The sequence below is a fragment of the Schistocerca serialis genome, chromosome 3 (genome assembly GCF_023864345.2).
Source record: "Schistocerca serialis cubense isolate TAMUIC-IGC-003099 chromosome 3, iqSchSeri2.2, whole genome shotgun sequence".
Classification (NCBI taxonomy): domain Eukaryota; kingdom Metazoa; phylum Arthropoda; class Insecta; order Orthoptera; family Acrididae; genus Schistocerca; species Schistocerca serialis.
Window position 1 is genome coordinate 18,003,574 of NC_064640.1, and position 18,878 is coordinate 18,022,451.

The following is an 18,878-nucleotide window of genomic DNA, read 5'->3' on the forward strand; positions in this document are numbered from 1 at the left end:
TGTGGTCAGAATCCACATCTGCCCCTGGAAATGTCTTAAATTTTAAAACCCGGTTCCTGAATCTCTGTCTTACCTTTATATAACCTGAGACCTTCCAGTATCTCCAGGCTTCTTCCATGTATACAACCTTCTTTTATGATTCTTAAACAAAGTGTTAGCTATGATTAAGTTATGAGTGAGTGACAGGGTGTTGGTGCTAATTTCTGTACCACAAGCTTCAAAATGCTGATCAAAACAGTATTTTGTGAGCTCTAGAGATCTATTCATTATATTCTTTTTTACATATATAATTACACCACCCTTCTGCACACTTTTTCTACAAAAGTGAGAGGCAATATGATAGCCATCTAGATTCAGCATATTGATACCTTCCTTTACATGGTGTTCAGTAAAACAAAGCATATCGGCATTATCAATAGTATTAATGTCACTAATATTCATTGTCAACAGTTCTAGTTAACTACTTAGCCCTCTTATATTTTGATGTAAAATACAGTTTGTCACATTTAGTATTGACTTTTTGAGGAAGTGAGTCGCTGGGTTTCAAGATGGGTGAGTTTTTGCACACACTCATTACGTAATTGATCTTTTGCTGAGTGTCGTTTCTGACTGACTTACCTAAGTCATGGTTTTCCCCTTTTTGTTGCGAAACCATAAAAAAATCTTTATTTAACAGAGCAGGTTTTCTAGGCCTCAAGCTCCTTCTCTGATTGTAGACTGCTGCAGGCCTTGGTGACACTACAGTAGCTTTGATGGAGCACTGTGAGCTAGTTGTTGATCCTGCTGCAGTTACTGTTAATGTTTCTGGTGCTGTAGTTGCTGTAGCTGGAGTTAATGACACTTCCACTGATGACGGGACAGTTGATGTAGTAAGAACTGAGCTTGACAAATCATCTATGTCGCTTTCTTTACTTGAGTTGTTTCTCAATTTATCTGAAGTCACTGCAGGTGTACCACTCTGTGATCCTAGATTAGGCTCCACCATACTTACTGCTATTGGTGGATATTGTGATTCATTGAATTGATTTAGGTTTCCCAGTATTAAGTCACACAATCTAGATTTGCCACTGCTGTTCCTGTGCATATCATGTGTTGTGAAGTCTTCTCTTAGATTGGCAGCTTTAAGAAAGCTCACGTTGCAGAACAGTTTGCACACTTTCTCAATTTTATGATTTGTAATTTCTATTTCTTTATTTACACAAGATGTTTTTGTTAGGTCATGTCGGTCAGGAATACTAACAATAGTTATTTTGAGTGCTGGCACACACTCTAGCATTTTCTTCAGATCTCTTATTGCATGTTTCGCTTCGTTTTTGTAAACATCATTCGCTCCAGCTATTATTATAAATGAGTTATTTGAACCCGAGTCTTTGTATTTGTGGATATCTTTCTTATGTGCAATATGGAAAAATAAGTGAACATGACGACCTAAATCCCACCATGGAGGGCAAACAACTTGAAAGAGTGCAGTGTGCAAAATTCCTGGGTATGCGCATTGATGAGAAGATTAACTGGAAGGACCATGTGGTGAGCTTAGTACTAAAACTAAATTCAGCATGTTTTGTACTTAGAATAATTTCAAGAGTTTGTAGTAATGACTGTACCAGATTAGTATATTTTGGCTATTTTCAGTCCATTGCATCCTATGGGATATTATTCTGGGGAAAAACAAATTGTCATCGAAATGAGATTTTCAAATTGTAAAAACGCACTGTTCAGATAGTAACCCAGAGCCCACCTCAAACACATTGTAGCCCCCTTTTTAAAGCATTGAAAAATTTTAACAATTCCATCATTATACATTCTGAAATGTTTATTGGTGATCAAAAGAAATCAGGACAAAATGAAAACCAACACAGACTGCCATAATTATGATACACGGCAGTGTAAAGATCTCCACATGCAAGCTGTAACAAGTACCCGAAGTTAGAAACATGTATGTAATCAAGGCATCAAACTTTTTAATGCACTACCAAAACATATCAGAGCTGGAAATGAGGATTCATTTAAAACTGTTATAAAGAACCACATGTTTGACAAATGTTATTACAGCATAAGTGAATATCTCTGTGCAACTGTATAAGAATATATGTTTAAGTAAATGTGACAAATGAAATTACATCAGTGAATATGTCTGTCAAGCATATAAGAAATTATGTTATAAAAACACTTACTAGTTGTATATTGTAGTAAACGTAAGATAGATTTATATGAATTCAGCACAGATAACAATTTTGTAAAGATATTACATAGTTGTTAAAATGTACCCTGACAAATCCTATATCACAAATGTGATCATTGGGATGATAATAAATAAATTCCTGTGTGGCTATTAATAAATCATCAACATAGATAGTCAACCTGTTGGTTAAATTCCTACCTAGTACAAAATCTAGGGCTCTAATAAAAACAGATACTGAAGTGTTCAGTCCGAATGGGATTACCTTATACTAGCAACACTTTCCACCAAAAAGGAAAGCTGTATACTTCCTAGATTCTTGGGTGAGGGAAGTTTGCCAATATCCAGCAGTCAAGTCGAGGCTACTTAAGTACTGCACGTTATGAAATTTTTGAAGCACTTCATCCAAACCTTCTGGTCTATCCACTTCCCTTTTTACTACTTTATTCAGAGTTCGTGCATCAGTCACTATTCTGATGCCACCATCGCGTTTACTCACAATGAGCAGTGGGTTATTATCTTCACTATTGCAGCGTTCAATGATGCCCCATTCCATCATTTTGTCTATTTCGTCTTGAACAGCTGATTTCTTGGCAATCGGTACTGAATATGGGTGTACGAAAAATGATTCATGTGGCAACATCTCAATCTGGTAGACAAAGCCTTTCTTAGCACACTCGACTCGCATTCGGGAGGACAACGGTTCAATCCCGCGTCCGGCAATCCTGATTTGGGTTTTCCATGATTCGCTCCAGGAAATGCTGGGATGGTTCATTTGGAAGGGCACGGCTGACTTCCTTCCCCACCCTTCCCTAATCCGATGAGACCGATGATCTCGCTCTTTGGTCTCTTCCCCCCAAACAACCCAACCCAACAAAGCCTTTCACTAGTCCAGGTCGATCAGAAAACGCACTTTGGTTCTCCTCTATGGTCTTAATTAATCCTCTTTTCTGCTCCTCATTTATATCAGCTATTTCCAATACATTGTCTTTCAGTTCGTCTTCACCACGTGATTGCTTGACGTGGTAACATTCATGCACATTTAATAAACTATTATTTTCTGAATTGATTTCTACCTTCAAAGATTGATATGTGTTATTTGCATCACTGGATGATTCTTCGAAAGTAACTTCTAACAAGCCTTTTCCTGTATTAATCTTCATGATTTCATTCGCATATTCAATAGTTACTCGCTGTTTAATCAACCAATCAATCCCCAGAATCATTTCAGTACTTAGATCCGATACTATTACGAAATAGTGTTCGAAAGTCTGTCCTTTAATGCTAAATTCAGCAAGTATCTGATGTTTCATAGGCTTGCTTGGTTTTCCAGTAGCTCCTATGATTTTTACACCTACCACAGACATAATGACTATCCCTGGTTGGTCTTTGATGTATTCGAAAAATGATACCGATATGGCACTTATTTGAGAACCGGTGTCTTGCAAAACCTGTACTTTACAGTTGTAAATATTGACAGATATAACAGTTTGTTTAATGCTCTTCTTATCGGAGCCTTCCTGCTCCTCCCTTAACAGATCCTGTTCAACCATTAGGTCTTCCCAAGAAATGTTGCTTATTCGTGTTTGGTCAATATCGGGTGGTTTCTTCTGTGTGGGATCCGCAATGATTTTTGCGACATGCCCCTGCACCAGTACTATATCAGGTGGTTCTTTGCTTTTACCGATCACAAATTCCTTTGCGAACTGTTCATCACCTGATCTATCATCATTGAAATTGTCAACCAGTTCTTCTGTTTAGAAACCTGTTTCATTTGTAACATCTTTGCCTGACAATATAGTATCTGATTTACTTGTTTCAGCCAGGCTAGTTTCTTTCAAAGCTGTTTCTCTTAAGTCATCCTCTGAATTAAACTACCTACGAACCGCCGCTTTCACTTCAAACTTTGTATAATCTTCCCCTATTTCCTTAATCCGTATGTTCTCATTTTCTCCTGTTACATTATATGCCTGAATTTCATTTACTTTCCGACCGTGAGGATATTGGGTGGCTTCCATATCGAGTTTAGTCACGCTTGGCAAATTGTCATCTTCATCAGAAACATACTCAAATATCTTGTCTACCTTTTCCTCCTTATGTCTTTCCCTATCATTTATGTCGACTTCTCACGATCTTTGTGCGGCGTCTATTATTTCCTCATTTATAACATTAGCAAGTATTGTCTCCTTTTGGACGAACTGCTTTTCGTCTTCCTTCTCTTCAAACTTCATTAACTCTTCCTTCGTCGCCTCTTCCCATCCATATTGCTTTAAGTCTGTGACTAAATTATTCATTTCTTCATGCCGTTCCCGTACCTGCTGATCTTGGAAACTATTCTGCGTATCTTTTGTTTCATATTTATTTGCTGCGCTGATATGAGCATGATTTACTTGATTGCAATTCTGCGTTGTTTTCACGCGCACCAGATCATCCCTGCTGGTTAAGAGTTCACCGAACTCTCCTGTGTCGTCACGCACTGCTCCGCCTCATGATGCGGTATTGCGGTAGGTAGTTCTGTGACGTATCTCTGTACTGTTTCTCGCCCAGTCCCTGTTGACAAGTGACGGATTGCCGGCTGAGTTCCACTGCTGGCGCCATATGGCAGGTTGTGAGCGTTACATTGCATTGCTCTGCTCACCTTGCTGCGCTCTCCATTACTTTGCGTACGCAGCCTACCTAGCGGCTGAAACTTTTCTCTATTGGGTCTATATTGTTTTTCCACGCGGCGACGACCCTCCACCCACGCGGGCCTTAGTTTTCTTTTTCATTGAATTCTTGTGTTCGGGGGCCATAATTTCTCCCACGATCACTTTGTCCACCCCGACCGCAACCTCTCCCACGCCCCCGCACCATGGCGTTGACGTGGTACCAACAGTCGTGATTGTCCATGTTATCATCGTGTACATTCAGATAGTTCCTATTAGAATTTTTCGGTCAATTGTCACGGTTATTTCTCCAGTGGTCTTTGTCTTCAATGTGCTCTAGGAAGACCGTGAAATTGTGCTGGTTGCTTCCTACGTATCTTTTCGAGTCTTCCGGAAGCTTTTTCCAAAGCTCCCAGATAATTTTGGAGTCGGATCTGCAACCCCTTAAATGTATCAATTTCTGGTACCACAACTCACAGAAGTCTTTCATAGACATTCTGCCCCTGTTGTCATACATTTTAGCCATTATAAACTCACACCACAAGCAATACTGCTTCTGTGTGGACCAGTATTCGTTGATGAATTGCTGTTTGAATTCATCAAAAGACATACGTTCAGTTTCCAGATTGAGACTCCATCTTTTGGCGTCTCCTGTCATAGCACTAGTTACCAAATTTATTTTCTCCTGGTCACTCAGATTTCTGGGGAAAACTATTTCACAATTTTTCAGAAAGTCTAATGGATGTCATCCATTATGTTTCTTGGAAGGATCGAATTTTTCCTCCCCTTCCAGTAACTTACGATACTCTAGTTACCACCTGACTAGGTGTCACCTGTATTTTCTTTTCCAGCACATTAATATGACCGAGAATATTGGAAGTGTTGCTAATACACTTCTGTTTACAATTGTCTACTTTCTCTGCTAACAGCTTTTCAGACAACCAAACAGTTTCTCTCAAATTTGAGACTTCTGTTTGGCATTCGATATGTACTTCAGATTTAATTTCTTCAAACCGCTTAGTTATAGTCTCATTAATGAGGGGTGTGACATTCTCTTGAATCTGTTCAATTTCGGAGTCGAATCTTTCATTAATTCCCTTGACCTGACTTTCTACAGTTATTACTCTATTCTCGACCTCTTGCATTCTGGTTTTCACTTCTTTAACTTAGCCTATAACTGTATTTAATACTTCGCCCATATCATCAATTCTCTGAATGATGTATTCTCCCTGTTTACTAATTGGTTACATTGTTCCTTAATTTGTTGATTTTGTGCTCTCATTTGTGTACCAATTTGGTCACCCTGTTCTTTAATTTGTGCTTTCATTTGCTTTTCTAGGTTACTATTTTGCTGAATTCATGTTCTCAGTAAGTCGTGAATGTCCGATACATTACTACTTACTACTTTCAATTTTGGCTTTCTCAGTTACATAGCGCAATTCTTCTACAGTTTCCTCGTCTACTCTTTCTTTCTTAATGGGTGATGGACTCCACATATCACAGAAGTCATCGTCCCTTTCTTTGTCTCCTGCTATGTTTTGTTGTTGCTTTGTATGTTTGTCTGTCTGACTGTCCATTTCGGCCTGCTCAATTACATTCCCTGTTGTTGTTACTGGGGTACTCGTGCCTACTTCTTTATCCACGATTTTATTGAATATAGCTAACAGTTTACTTTTAAATGGTCCTGTAATTGACTCACTCCTCCCAAACTGCTACAAATTTGTGTCTCTGGACCTTTGTTCTAGACTTTCACCGCTTCAAAAGTCCTGTCACACAGTGACATGTGCAACGGTTCTGTCGCATTCTCGTCAGTACGGTACTAGAATGTTTAAGTTCTACCACTGTAAAGACGGAAGACCTGCGATTTGGAATGTCAGAACTGTGTAGTAAGTAGCGACAGGAACACCAACATAAAATTACGCAGCAGTAACACTCCAAACCATAGACTGTCAGAGATTTTAACAGTGTTCAACCTAATGGTAAAGTATCGAACAATTTTCTCCAAATCATACAGTTTGTGGGAAAAGCAGCGAGAATAATTACTTTTGGAAACCTTTTATCAGACAAAGCCTGTTATAACAATAAACTGGTTCACTTAATAAAACGGCTGCCTGCCCAAATCGGGCACAGTGTCTACACAAAAAGATGAAGTCAATTTTTGACACTGAATAAATAACTACTTACACTTACTACGTAATTTAGACACAACCACTTAATTTCCATTGACTACAGTCACTTGGCAGTAAGTACTATTAATCCCACTTTCTGTTACTTACGGAATTTAACACTATACTTTGGTAATTATTTAAGGAAGACACACACATGTTTCAATAAGGATACAAAAAAATATTAAACTTATAGCTATCATTCATATGACCCAAACTATTATTTAGCATGACTAAAATTCATTTCTTTTGAACTGTTATTTGTTAACGTTTTACTAACACCAATATTTGTCTGGCCTTCTTTGACATGGAGAAGCAGCATGAAAAATTACTGTTAAGATTGTTGCAGTTAAACAATTGTTATTTTACTTTCAAAAATGCTATTGAAAACTTATCCTCATGGTCACGCAAAGCAGTGGCCCTTAAACTAATATGCGCAAACTTTAGTATTTAATAATGATTTTCAGAATTTACTACCAAAACAGTACTATTGCCAGTAATTTACTATTATTCAAGCTTTAATAAACATCCGGATACTCGGAATAAATTTGTTTAGGTAAGGACCCTACTGAGGTAAATGAAATAGGAAAATTATGGTTAAACACAAAGGTACATTTAACGCTTATATTCCACTGATTGAAGATGGATGGTTCATACTGTGATACACTTATATATTAAGTACTTTGCCTGTTACTGATGTCGAAGGAGGCGTGAGGTGGTGCTGTGTAGTAACATTGCGCGGTACGGCTCTTGATGTACATAGCTCTGTCTTCCTCTTGGTGGCGATGATAAAAATGCAAATATCTGCCGTACTGCGCCAATCGTGTAGAACACGTCAGAGGCGAAAACCAAGTCTTGCTGGTAAATTTGGGCCCTTGCAGTGCAGCTACCAACTGACTGAGCCACTTGCGCGCCAATTCTCACTCGCGCGGCCCACCACCTTTTCCATTCCACCACAGAATGGAGTTCTGTTCTACCTATGATCACTACACCTTTTCTATTTACACTTCTGCTTACAAAAACCCTAAGTATGAACCATCTAAAATTGCATGACAGCATATACATACAAAATTGACATAATTAATTACAGTTTTACTTGAAATATTACATAATTATTTACAAAATATATATTTAGTACATTTATTCCACCTATGTCAAAGCGGTTATTTGAAACAGATAAACCACACTTAACAAAAGCTTACTTTTGTTATAGTATTATATTTACAATAGCATTACAGACTGTTTAGGGAGATAACCATAGCGGCTACAGGTTCACGGTATATTTATTGCCTCGTGAAGTTTATTGTAAATAATCCACTGCAGTTTAAAAGGAACAATGATGAGCATAATGACAACTCAAGAAGGAAAAATGGCATTTATTTATTTACATCCCATAAATCCAGTACTGCGAGGCATTCGCGTGGATGTAGGATGTGTCAGAATTATTACAAATAATACAAAAGGAATACATAAAAATACCTCTTGCAAGAGGATATCTGGTATAAGACAAAATACACATTAATAGGTATAGAAGAAAAAATTACATTAACAAAAATGGTAGGTCTTAATAGCTAAATGAAAGTCACAGTGATGTTAACAGTGATTGTGAGTATCGTAGTGCACAATAGTACATCAAATTAGTAAATGGAAAAATGAGTTACAATAAACTCTACTGAAATATTCTTCTACTGAATAGAAGGAATTATCTAATAAATACTGTTTGAGCTGCTGTTTAAATGTGGGAAGCTCGTGGATAAGTAATTTCAGTGATGGTGGGAGAGCATTGAACACCTTGAAGCTCATATAACGGACTCCTTTTTGTACAATAGTAAGGTTTTTTGATTCATAATGGAGGTCCATCTTCCTCCTGGTATTGTGGGTATGGTATGGTATGGTATGGTATGAATCATTGGTTTTGTACAATTGTCCATTTTATACCAATGAAACATAACAGGGGGCAGATATATTGGCATGCAGTTGTCAGTATCCTCAATTTTTTGAAAAGGTTCCTACAAGAATGTCTAGGCTGGACTCCGCTCATTATCCTAATAACCCTCTTTTGGGCAATGAATATTTTTTTGGATAGTGGCTGATTACCCCAGGAAACTATGCCATACAGCAATAGTGCATGGAAATAACTAAAATAAGCAGTTTTTGTGGTGTCTCGGTCACATATAGTGGAAATAATATGAACAGCGAATGTTGCTGAGCTGAGTTTTTTGTGGAGGTGCAAAATATGTTCAGACCATTTTAGACTGTTGTCAATGTGTACACCCAAAAACGTGGTTGACTCAACTTGTAGTAACTCACTATAATTCAGTGTAATACGTAATTGATCCTCAAATTTTTTCCTTACTTGGAAATGTACAAACTGGGTCTTATTAACATTTAGTGATAACCCATTATTTACAAACCAATTACATACTTCACTAAAGACAATATTGGCAGATTCCTCAAGATTGAGGTTGGGAGTTTTGTTGATGAGGATAGAGGTGTCATCAGCATTACTCCACATTAAGACTGTCTTTCACACAAAAAAGGGTGCATAATGCTGCAGCTAAAGTTTTTGATCATTTGTGCAGTGGTATAAAATATTAGACAGTCAGGAAAGTAAATATCTTCTTGACAACTCCTCCTACTGAATAGTACTATTTGTTTTTGTAATGTGTGAAAGGTGGTGAGGTAGGAATTGCTAACTCACATCTATATTTTTGTGAAGGAAAAATACTTGTAAATGGTCAGCATGCAGCCATACTTATGTACAAATGTGTAATGTGAATGTAGATTGACTCTTTCCATGTCATTATGATTAATCATACAAATGGTCCATGGAACATGAAACTGTAACAGGATCTAACTTTTGCAGCAGGTAAAAATTTGACATTGTTGGCTGAGATTCATAGAATTACGTAAATTTTTAATATGAAGTTATTGGTAATAGCAGCAACTGAATAGTTTAAGAGGAAGAGCAGTGGCTTTGTTCAAGATATTTCCTCCTGTACTGTTATAGATATCTTGATTTATTAAGAAAAAAGTTAATCTAAAAATAAATTATGTAATTAACAGTGTGAATGTTGCATTATTTGTAATTAGTTATAATACTTTACATAAATAGTCTGTAATATGTCTCTGCCCACTAATGTAGAACATCATACATTCAACATTCCTGAAAGCTCTCTGTATTGACAATTTACAGAATAGAACTTTTAAATGAATGGATGAGTGTAAAATAATAATTGTGTGTTTAGTGGAGGAATTTCCGGAAGGCTCAAATTGTAGCCACTGTGGATATCTATTATGCTTGTAATGTAACTGGACAGATAAAAGAACTACTCATCAAGCAGTAGCAGGAGAACACACAAAGATTAGGAAAATTTCCAAGTTTTCAGAGCTACAAGACTGCTCCTGACAGGAGGAGGAGCTACTGGCTGTGAAAGCTTGCAAATTTAGTTAACCTTTCTGTTTTCTCCTGCTGCCATTTGGTGAGTAGATTTTTATCCATCCACTCACAGTATTACAAAATTGATTATTTTTGTTGATATTTTATGCTTGTACAATTGAAGTTAGTGTTCAAATAAAAAATGCACAAAATTAATTTCAATGTCATACCAAATTTGATTAAATTTTGACAGTGTATGTGTATCAGCTATGAGAACATAAATGAAAGCTGCATGATGAGAGTAAAATCATTAAAGATGATATGCTTCAAACAAAATTTATTGTGACTAAGAAATTTTACATTCACTAATTATTAGGTACCATCATTAGCAATTCGCCGTACTTCCAAAAATTCTAAGGAGAAAATGTGACATGAAATAGAGAATCTAAAATTCAATTTTACTTTTGGGAAATGATTTAGCATAATAGGCACTGCAGATACATTACATATTAAAGTCATTAAAGACAGTTTACCACAATGTCAAATACTGGAGCTAATGTTTTTTTTATAAATTTATTAAGTATCATAAATGAGAAGAAAGTATTGCATTTGGTAATGTGTTGCTTCTGAAATAAGAGAAAAATGTTGATCTGGCTGAGAGGGGAGAATTTAACACGTGGGACAATGGGTAATGTAAAATAAACAGCTCATATAATGCATGCTACAAGATACAGAAGTGTTCCAGAGTTGAGTGGAGTCCACGTCCTGGTCTGCGGACTCTTGATTTCTTATGTCCATCAAGCTTTGTGCAATTTTTCATAACTATTTACACAATTATTAGGCTGTTGCCAAATATAAATAAAAATCAATTACAGGAATGCAATACAGACAGTCACAATATGAAGAGCTTCAAAATAAAGACACGCAGAAAAGGCACAATAACTCCATTTGCTGCAATTCTACTCCTTGAATAAATAAATTAGTTTTTTCAATAAACATACAGTGCATGAACTAAAATTGCCAAATTCTTATTCGTGCAGTATTTCAGGAAACATTATTATTCTTGCTACAATTTACAGTGACAATATTGTAAAGTGTTCATCCATAAACATTTTATTTAAGGGAAATATTTAAAATTTGCAATACCTATAAACCTGGTTCACATAAAAATTTGAAACCTATTTTTTATTTTTATTTTTTTAAACATTGGGATACTTATCATTTTTTTTCTCTTTAATAAACGCTTTGATTTGTCCAAAAATGGTATTTCAATAATTATTCATATTCAAAATTTTTATGTTCCAGAATGTTCCATCTTGAGATGTAATTCTTTTCAAAACCAAGTGTTTCAGTTTTGTAGCCTAATTTTTTTGTTCCCAAAAATGTATGCTTTTACTAAAATAACATGTTACTTTGTCAATTATTCACAGTATGAAACCAAATTTTCTAGCTAATCCTGGGCAGGCATTGGGACACTCCGTGCATGTTAAAACTTCCATCTCTCAAAACTGGACCTACTGTTTTGCTATTTTCAAACTATATGGCATTTGGTTGCACAAATTTACTTTACTTGCCTATTGTATCTTTCACTGTCTCTATCATTCATGTTGAGATATAAAATATAATAGTCCTGTACTTACAATTTTGTGATTTCTGTAGTATGCGTGTTAATAAATAGGTGTCATACACAAAGCAGCAGTCAGTGTCCAGTAATTAAAGTGTAAGGATAGTGAGTCAGTCAGTCAGCAGTGAACACATGTCAGTTCAAAGTGTTTGGTGAAACCTGTCGTGAACCACGAAGATTTAAGGATGTGTGTTATGAAATTGATGTTCATATACATTACAAGAAAACTATCAAAACTGAATTAACTGTTAATAAATTTGAAGATAATGGAATTTAAATCTTATAGTTACCATGAAAATTTACTTAACGATTAATTCAGATAATTATAGAAGGAAAATCAAAGAAAGAGTCCAGGAGAATTAAGAGGCACAAAAACAAATCATCAGCACTACAAGGAACTGTATACACAAATAGAAAGTAGCAAATGTGGGATGACCTGTGATGAGAAACCTTTCTGATGAGGCCACTGAAAATGAAAGTCCGCAGTAAATCTCAAAATTGTAAACAGAGAGGCTATGAACTTACCTGCTGATGAAATGAGACTGAAGAAGCCAGATATACAAAATGCTCATTAATTTCCGTCAGTTTAATTTAAAAAGAAATGAGTGCAACAAGCAGAATGTTTGTATATTCATTACCAAACAACTATCACAATAAACAGTTAATTTGTGTGTTCTTTAAGGAGTATACTCATTGTGCAGATAAAAATGAGGCAATTCAGTCGTCTGATCATCAATTAATGTTTATACTACCAAAAACTGCTGTTTGGGTTGTGTGTAACTGAAGGCATAGTGAAGTACATAATAGCTTTTACAAAGCCTTAATGTCTACTTCATAATGTGCATACACACACAAAATAACACAGCAAGCAAAATGTATTTATGGCTTGAGCAACAAAAATTGGCCAAAGTTACAGAGGCATATCTGAGTATTGCGTAAAAAGTATCTACATGCAGCATTAAACAAAAAATTGCAACTAGTAGTAGACATCATACATATACAATAGGAAAATAAATGAGATTTAAAACTTTACCAGCGTACATATAGTTTCACAAAATTTCTGGTGAACTGCTGGATGTTTGTTACTTCTTGCCACAATATTTCAGTGCAGAATCTTCTGGCCATCTTCAGGTGGTACTGACGAAAACACACAGAGTACTGGTATTTAAGGCCCCGTCAGCAAACGTGTGGTGGATTCACTTGGTGTTGCACGTACACTACTTGAGCGCGTTCGATTCTGCTGCACCATGTGCCCTCCGTGGTGAAAACTCTCTGTATCAATATGAATTCGATCGTCTTCCTGCGGTTCCATCACAGAACTACGCTGGCTACGGAGGACACGATGTTTTTCAATAATTGGATTCCATGCCGAATTAAATTGAAAACTGCCGTCTCGATTAATAAGAGACTCGCTGTCAGACAGTAACTTTTGGAGTTCTGTTATTAATGAATCCATGGAAATAAGACTGTCTGACAGTAAGTTTCTTATTAATCGAGACGGCCGTTTTCAATTGAATTCGGCATGGAATCAAATTGTTGGAAAAACTTCGTATCCCCCGTAGCCGCCATCGTTCTGTGATGGAATCACGGGAAGACAATGAAATTGATATTGTTGCGGCAAGTGTATGAGCAATTTTCTTCAGTGTACATGAAAATGGTGAAAGTTAACAATGAGTAACCATGCTCCGGGAGGCAAGCCAACAGTGCGTAGTTCAAAAGTGCAAATAGCAGATGTCAGAAACACTCTGTAGAACCTTTGGAGGTGGCACAAGTTAATGCAAACAGTGTGTCTCAATTGTTAAGTGAAAATGGTCATTATGCCACGACAGCAAGGTCAATGTGTCTTATGGTATGTGAAATTTTTGAGTGTGGTACAGACCCAGGGAGCTTTCAGGCATTGGTGAATGGTATTGGTTCATTCTTTTTTGTGGAAGAGACTCTTTGTGCCATCAGTTATCTTGAACTGATCGTGCAGTATGTGGTCCCTTGATCACAGCAAGATGTGATACTGGACACCAGTATCTAACAGGATGGTGCTCCACCACATTGGGTCAAATAATACGGGAACAATTTAAACAGATATTAAATATCACTGGTTTGTCCATGGTGGACCTATCCCGTGGTCTCTGAGTAACACGACATAATGCCTATAGATTTTTTGTGTCTGGCTGTGTGAAGGCAAGAGTGTATGCACAAAGACCACAGAATCTGGCCAACATGTGGAGGCAGATTACAGAGACCTTTCATCAAATCACTCAAGAAATGCTGCACACCTTGTGGTACAACGTGGACGGAATATGACACGTGCTGCATTCGCAGTGGTGGACATGCTGAGTGCTAATGTGCTGTGACACAAACTTAGACACACAGTCCAGACTCTCCTTGACATGTATATACTATTAATAAGCAACTAGCGTGCATGGTTCATTGTATATAGTGTGTTCAGATATCTCAGTTGGATCACCCTGTATTTTGTATATTTTATTTTTATTATTAAATCCTTCTGTATCTGTGGCAAGTGAAATGAAGCTTGGCAAAAAGTTATTTGGGGGGCGGGGTGGGGAGTGAGGCAGTTGAAGATTGATTCCCCCATGTCCTTTCAAGAACCAAACCCAGGACCTGCCCTGTCTGTGACCGATTCTAAATATAAACTAAATTAACAGTGTTACAAGAATCCTTTAAGAAAATAATAAAATATCTCATCTACCATGTGCCCTTAGTAAATTTTTTCCCCATTATTGATCCAGTAACGTCTCTCTGGATAGTGTGTGTCAGAAAATGAGTCTGTGAAATTGTACTGTTCCCTTCTTTGCTTAACTTGATTGATGGGGTATTTTGCTGTTGCCATTTTATCATCATAAGACAGCCCAATTATTGTAGGGGTTCACATCTGTTTCATGCAAGAAATTGGATATAGAAATAAATTATGAATTGCACTTATCTTACATGCTTCCATTCTTGTTGAGAACTAGCCAAAGTTGAGTATTAGTAAGTCTAGAGTCCACAATCTGTAATATTTGAAATGAAACCAATTTTGAAATCACCATACACAGTTACTTTCTAGTTATTTTTACTAAATCTTGTTAGTACTCTCTAACAGTCTGATTAAATTTAAAATAATTCCTTTTGGGGTTACACACATTGTCAGAACTGCTATCTTGTATGTTTGTGGGTCTAATATTAAAACATGGCACTGAAAGAGTGCCCATTGTAGTACTCATTTGGATCTATGGCTGGGATGTAATTTAGTAATTTGTTTTTTGTTTTTTTTTTTTGTTTCTACAGCCACTGTACCTTTCCTTGTATTATATCTTTGCTGACATTTTTATTCTGCATACACGAATTGGATGAAGTTATAAAGTCATGAAATACATTAAAAGTGCTAAGTCTTCAAGGTATAATGAAGTATCAAGTAAAATAGTAAAGCCAGGTGAATATTTAGTAAGTAATGTAGGCATGTGTTATGTATGTTTGTGTTTAGAATAATCTGTAAACATTGATGTACTCCCTATACTGTACAAATTCTCAGAAATGGAGATTTTTTGCAACATCTAGTTGTCTGGTCATGTATTGTTTAGCAGATTTTTCAAACATACATAAGATACTAAGTTACCTAAATGCACTTGTTGACACTGTCCTGCAGGAAACACTCTTGAGAAAACTGTATTCATTCTAAATGATACATTTTTTGGATTTTTATTTATTTATTTTATTTTATTTCACCATTGAGTTCCCACATTTATGCAGGGTGTCCCAAAAGAATGTATACATTCTTTGAAACTGAATATGTTTTATAATTGAAGCAGATGAAATGTTTCTGGTGTCATGTACATAAGAAATGGGTTAAACACGTAAAATCAGTATTATGAAAGGCAAAACGAACCCGTAGACTTGCTGGAAGCATGCTAGGAAGGTCCGGTCTATCAGTAAAAGAAAAACCATAAAAGACGTTAGTGTGTGGGATTCTTGAAATGATAAAGCGATGTTTATTTCCAGTCCTGCAACAAATGGAAGTGTTACAAAGTTTTTAATTACCTTAAGATGGTATATGCTCAAAATTACATCCTTCCGTTGCAGTGCATCATTAACAATGACTTAGAACAGAGCAGCATACCAGTTGTCTTGTTTCTAATCAAACAGCGTCACAGGCTTGCTCAATTTTTTTCTCGTAGATCATCCAGTGGTTTTGTGACACACCCTGTGTTCCTGATGGTACCCCAAAGGTGGGAGTCTGAAGGGGGTGAATTCCAATGATAGAGCAAGGTATTCCACAGCACTCCCTCTTCATCCTATCAGTATTGAAAGAAAGTGTGATTGAGAAATTCCCTTACATGCCCCATTCTGCTGAAAGTAACAGTCTCCTTTGTCAAAGTAGTCATTAAGACATAGTTACTATGTGCTACTTTTCTAGGCAAGAGTCACCTGTGACAGTCCCTTCAAATAAGTAGTGCATTTGACCCTCTAGATGATAGACCACACCAGACAGACACACTTGGTAGATTAATAAGCCTTCTCTCTGTTATGTATGGATTTTTATTAGCCCCAGTACAAGCAGTTATAACAGTTAATTGTTCCATAAAGTTTAAAGGAGAACTCATCCAGCCAAGGAATTAGTTCTTGGAACTGTTGATCTTCTTCAGAAGTGGTGATAAACCACTTACTAAATTTAGTTCACTTATTGGCTTCATCCTGATTCAGAGCATGAAGCGTGTCAGAATATAAGGTTTCCATATCTGAGTTACAAAGTTCTGGGAACACCGGTGTTGCTGATCCTAGTCTCATGAGAATATTGCCTCACAAACTTATTTGGTAATTTTGTGCATTGCTGTATCATTGAATTAACATTTCTTTCTTCAGCTACATCTCATCTTCACATCATGCATCATTTCATCGCCTTCAAAGTTGTCTTTGATTCTTGAAATTGTTAACTGTGAAGGCGGCGGTGTTCCACATTCAATTCTCAAATGTTGCTGAACCTCTCACATTCTTTGTTTCCCAGTAACACTTCTGATCTTGAAATGATAAAGAAATGTTTATTTCCAATCCTGCAACAAACAGAAGTGTTAAAACGTTTTTTACTACACTCTGAATTACTACACACAAAAACAAATATTTCTATCTGCTTTACGTAAAGAGGGATTGTTTCAAAGATTGTGTACGTTACTAAGGGACAACATGTACTAATCGTCTCCAAAAGTCAATAATAAAGTACCAGTAAGCAAGAAGAAAGTTATCAGTGCTACACAAGCAAGTTCACTGTTTCAAAAATAAATCTTTTTGGAGGTATTACCAATGGGATTGGGCAACCAATTACAATGCAATTGATATAGTGATAAATGACTTGAGACACTAAATTCACCATCTGTATTTTCATGCATATTCTGTAAGCCACTGCACTGTAAGAAGGTAAAGGTGAAGTCTGTGGCACCCACCCACCCCGGGTGGGCTATTGGCCTGACTGCAGGTAGAGTGCATCCTTTCTTTACAGAAGCACTAGGAGGGGGAGGGTGGCAGGGCCATCACCCAAGCCAACTTTACCCCCCCCCCCCCCCCCCCCCCCAGGTAAGAATCTTCTTACTTTTGACAGCAGTCTGAATCAACATTAAATTAATGAATGAAGCAAAAGGGGGGGGGATGTGCCATAAACATTCTTACTTTGTTCTCATGGTACCTACCCAAAACATGCAATGATGGTAACAGAATTGTTTTACAGTCCTCCAACACCAGTTTCCTAAATTTACTCCATAGGATTCTATGAAAACAGTCTCTTTTTCTCCAAAGAGTCCCGTTTACTGCACATCTTTCTTATGCTTTTGGATGTGTTATTTTCCTGAGCTGCTAGTTTCTGAATATGTAGGACATCTGCTGTGGTGGATGTTTATCGAGGACTCCAAATAGTGACAAAGTTCTCTAGATGAGGTGGACCTAGTGCCTTACATATGGTTTCTTGTACATTAGCACCCTACTTTCTTAGAAACTTCTCAATAAATTAAAATATTTCCCACAACTGATTTCTTACGTTCACCCTGTTTCATATTGCTGTAGGAGTATTACCCTAAGATATTTGAATGATATGATATGTTCCTGAAGTTTATGACTGATCTTCTAACCAGACATTATCAGATTTATTGCTCAATAAATTAAAATATTTCCCACAACTGATTTCTTACGTTCACCCTGTTTCATATTGCTGTAGGAGTATTACCCTAAGATATTTGAATGATATGATATGTTCCTGAAGTTTATGACTGATCTTCTAACCAGACATTATCAGATTTATTATATGTGTTATATGCATTATCAGACATTCATATAAATCCAAAGAGTGCTGCCATTCAGTACGATGACTGAAAGACATTATTCAGCATTTCCTTATGATCGTCCAGCAATATTACCATCAGGTTAGCTCATAGAATGAAACATAATGTCTATTTCCCACTGTTTTCATATGAAACTGTTCTCTCACTTAATGCATTTTCATTTGCTGGGTATAATATTTTCTCCTCCAGTAAATGTGTGCTCACGAAGGAGATGCTTAACCATAGCAATGGCGTCTCTTGTCAGAACACCCTATGGGATACCTGCTACAGTCTCTGTCTCAAGAAAATGAGAGCTTGGTTAGAAATTGTCCTGGCCATGGAAAGGGGTAAGTCTGAATTCCACACTTGCATAACCAACCCTCTGTGTCTGATTTGTTCAGATCTGCCATTATGGTGCCTTTTTAACATCAACCAGTTGGGCCTTGTTCAGTGATACTAAGGTTCAGTATCAGTCTTAATGGAGATATGAATGGGGGGATTCATTGCACAACCCAGGTAATTATAAATAACGTTAGACTATGCATTATATAACTCAATAATTATTGGGCTAGAACTGTTGTCTCATG

The 18,878-nt window shown here is 36.7% G+C and overlaps 1 long non-coding RNA gene across 1 annotated transcript in view; it reads left to right on the forward strand.

Moving 5' to 3' along the window:
* Positions 1-11,851, forward strand: part of LOC126469676 (uncharacterized) — a 71,012-nt gene extending 59,161 nt beyond the window's left edge. Inside the window, exon 3 of the long non-coding RNA XR_007586045.1 lies at positions 11,799-11,851. This is a non-coding gene — a long non-coding RNA (uncharacterized LOC126469676). The remainder of the gene's footprint in view (positions 1-11,798) is intronic.
* The last annotated feature ends 7,027 nt before the right edge of the window (positions 11,852-18,878 follow it).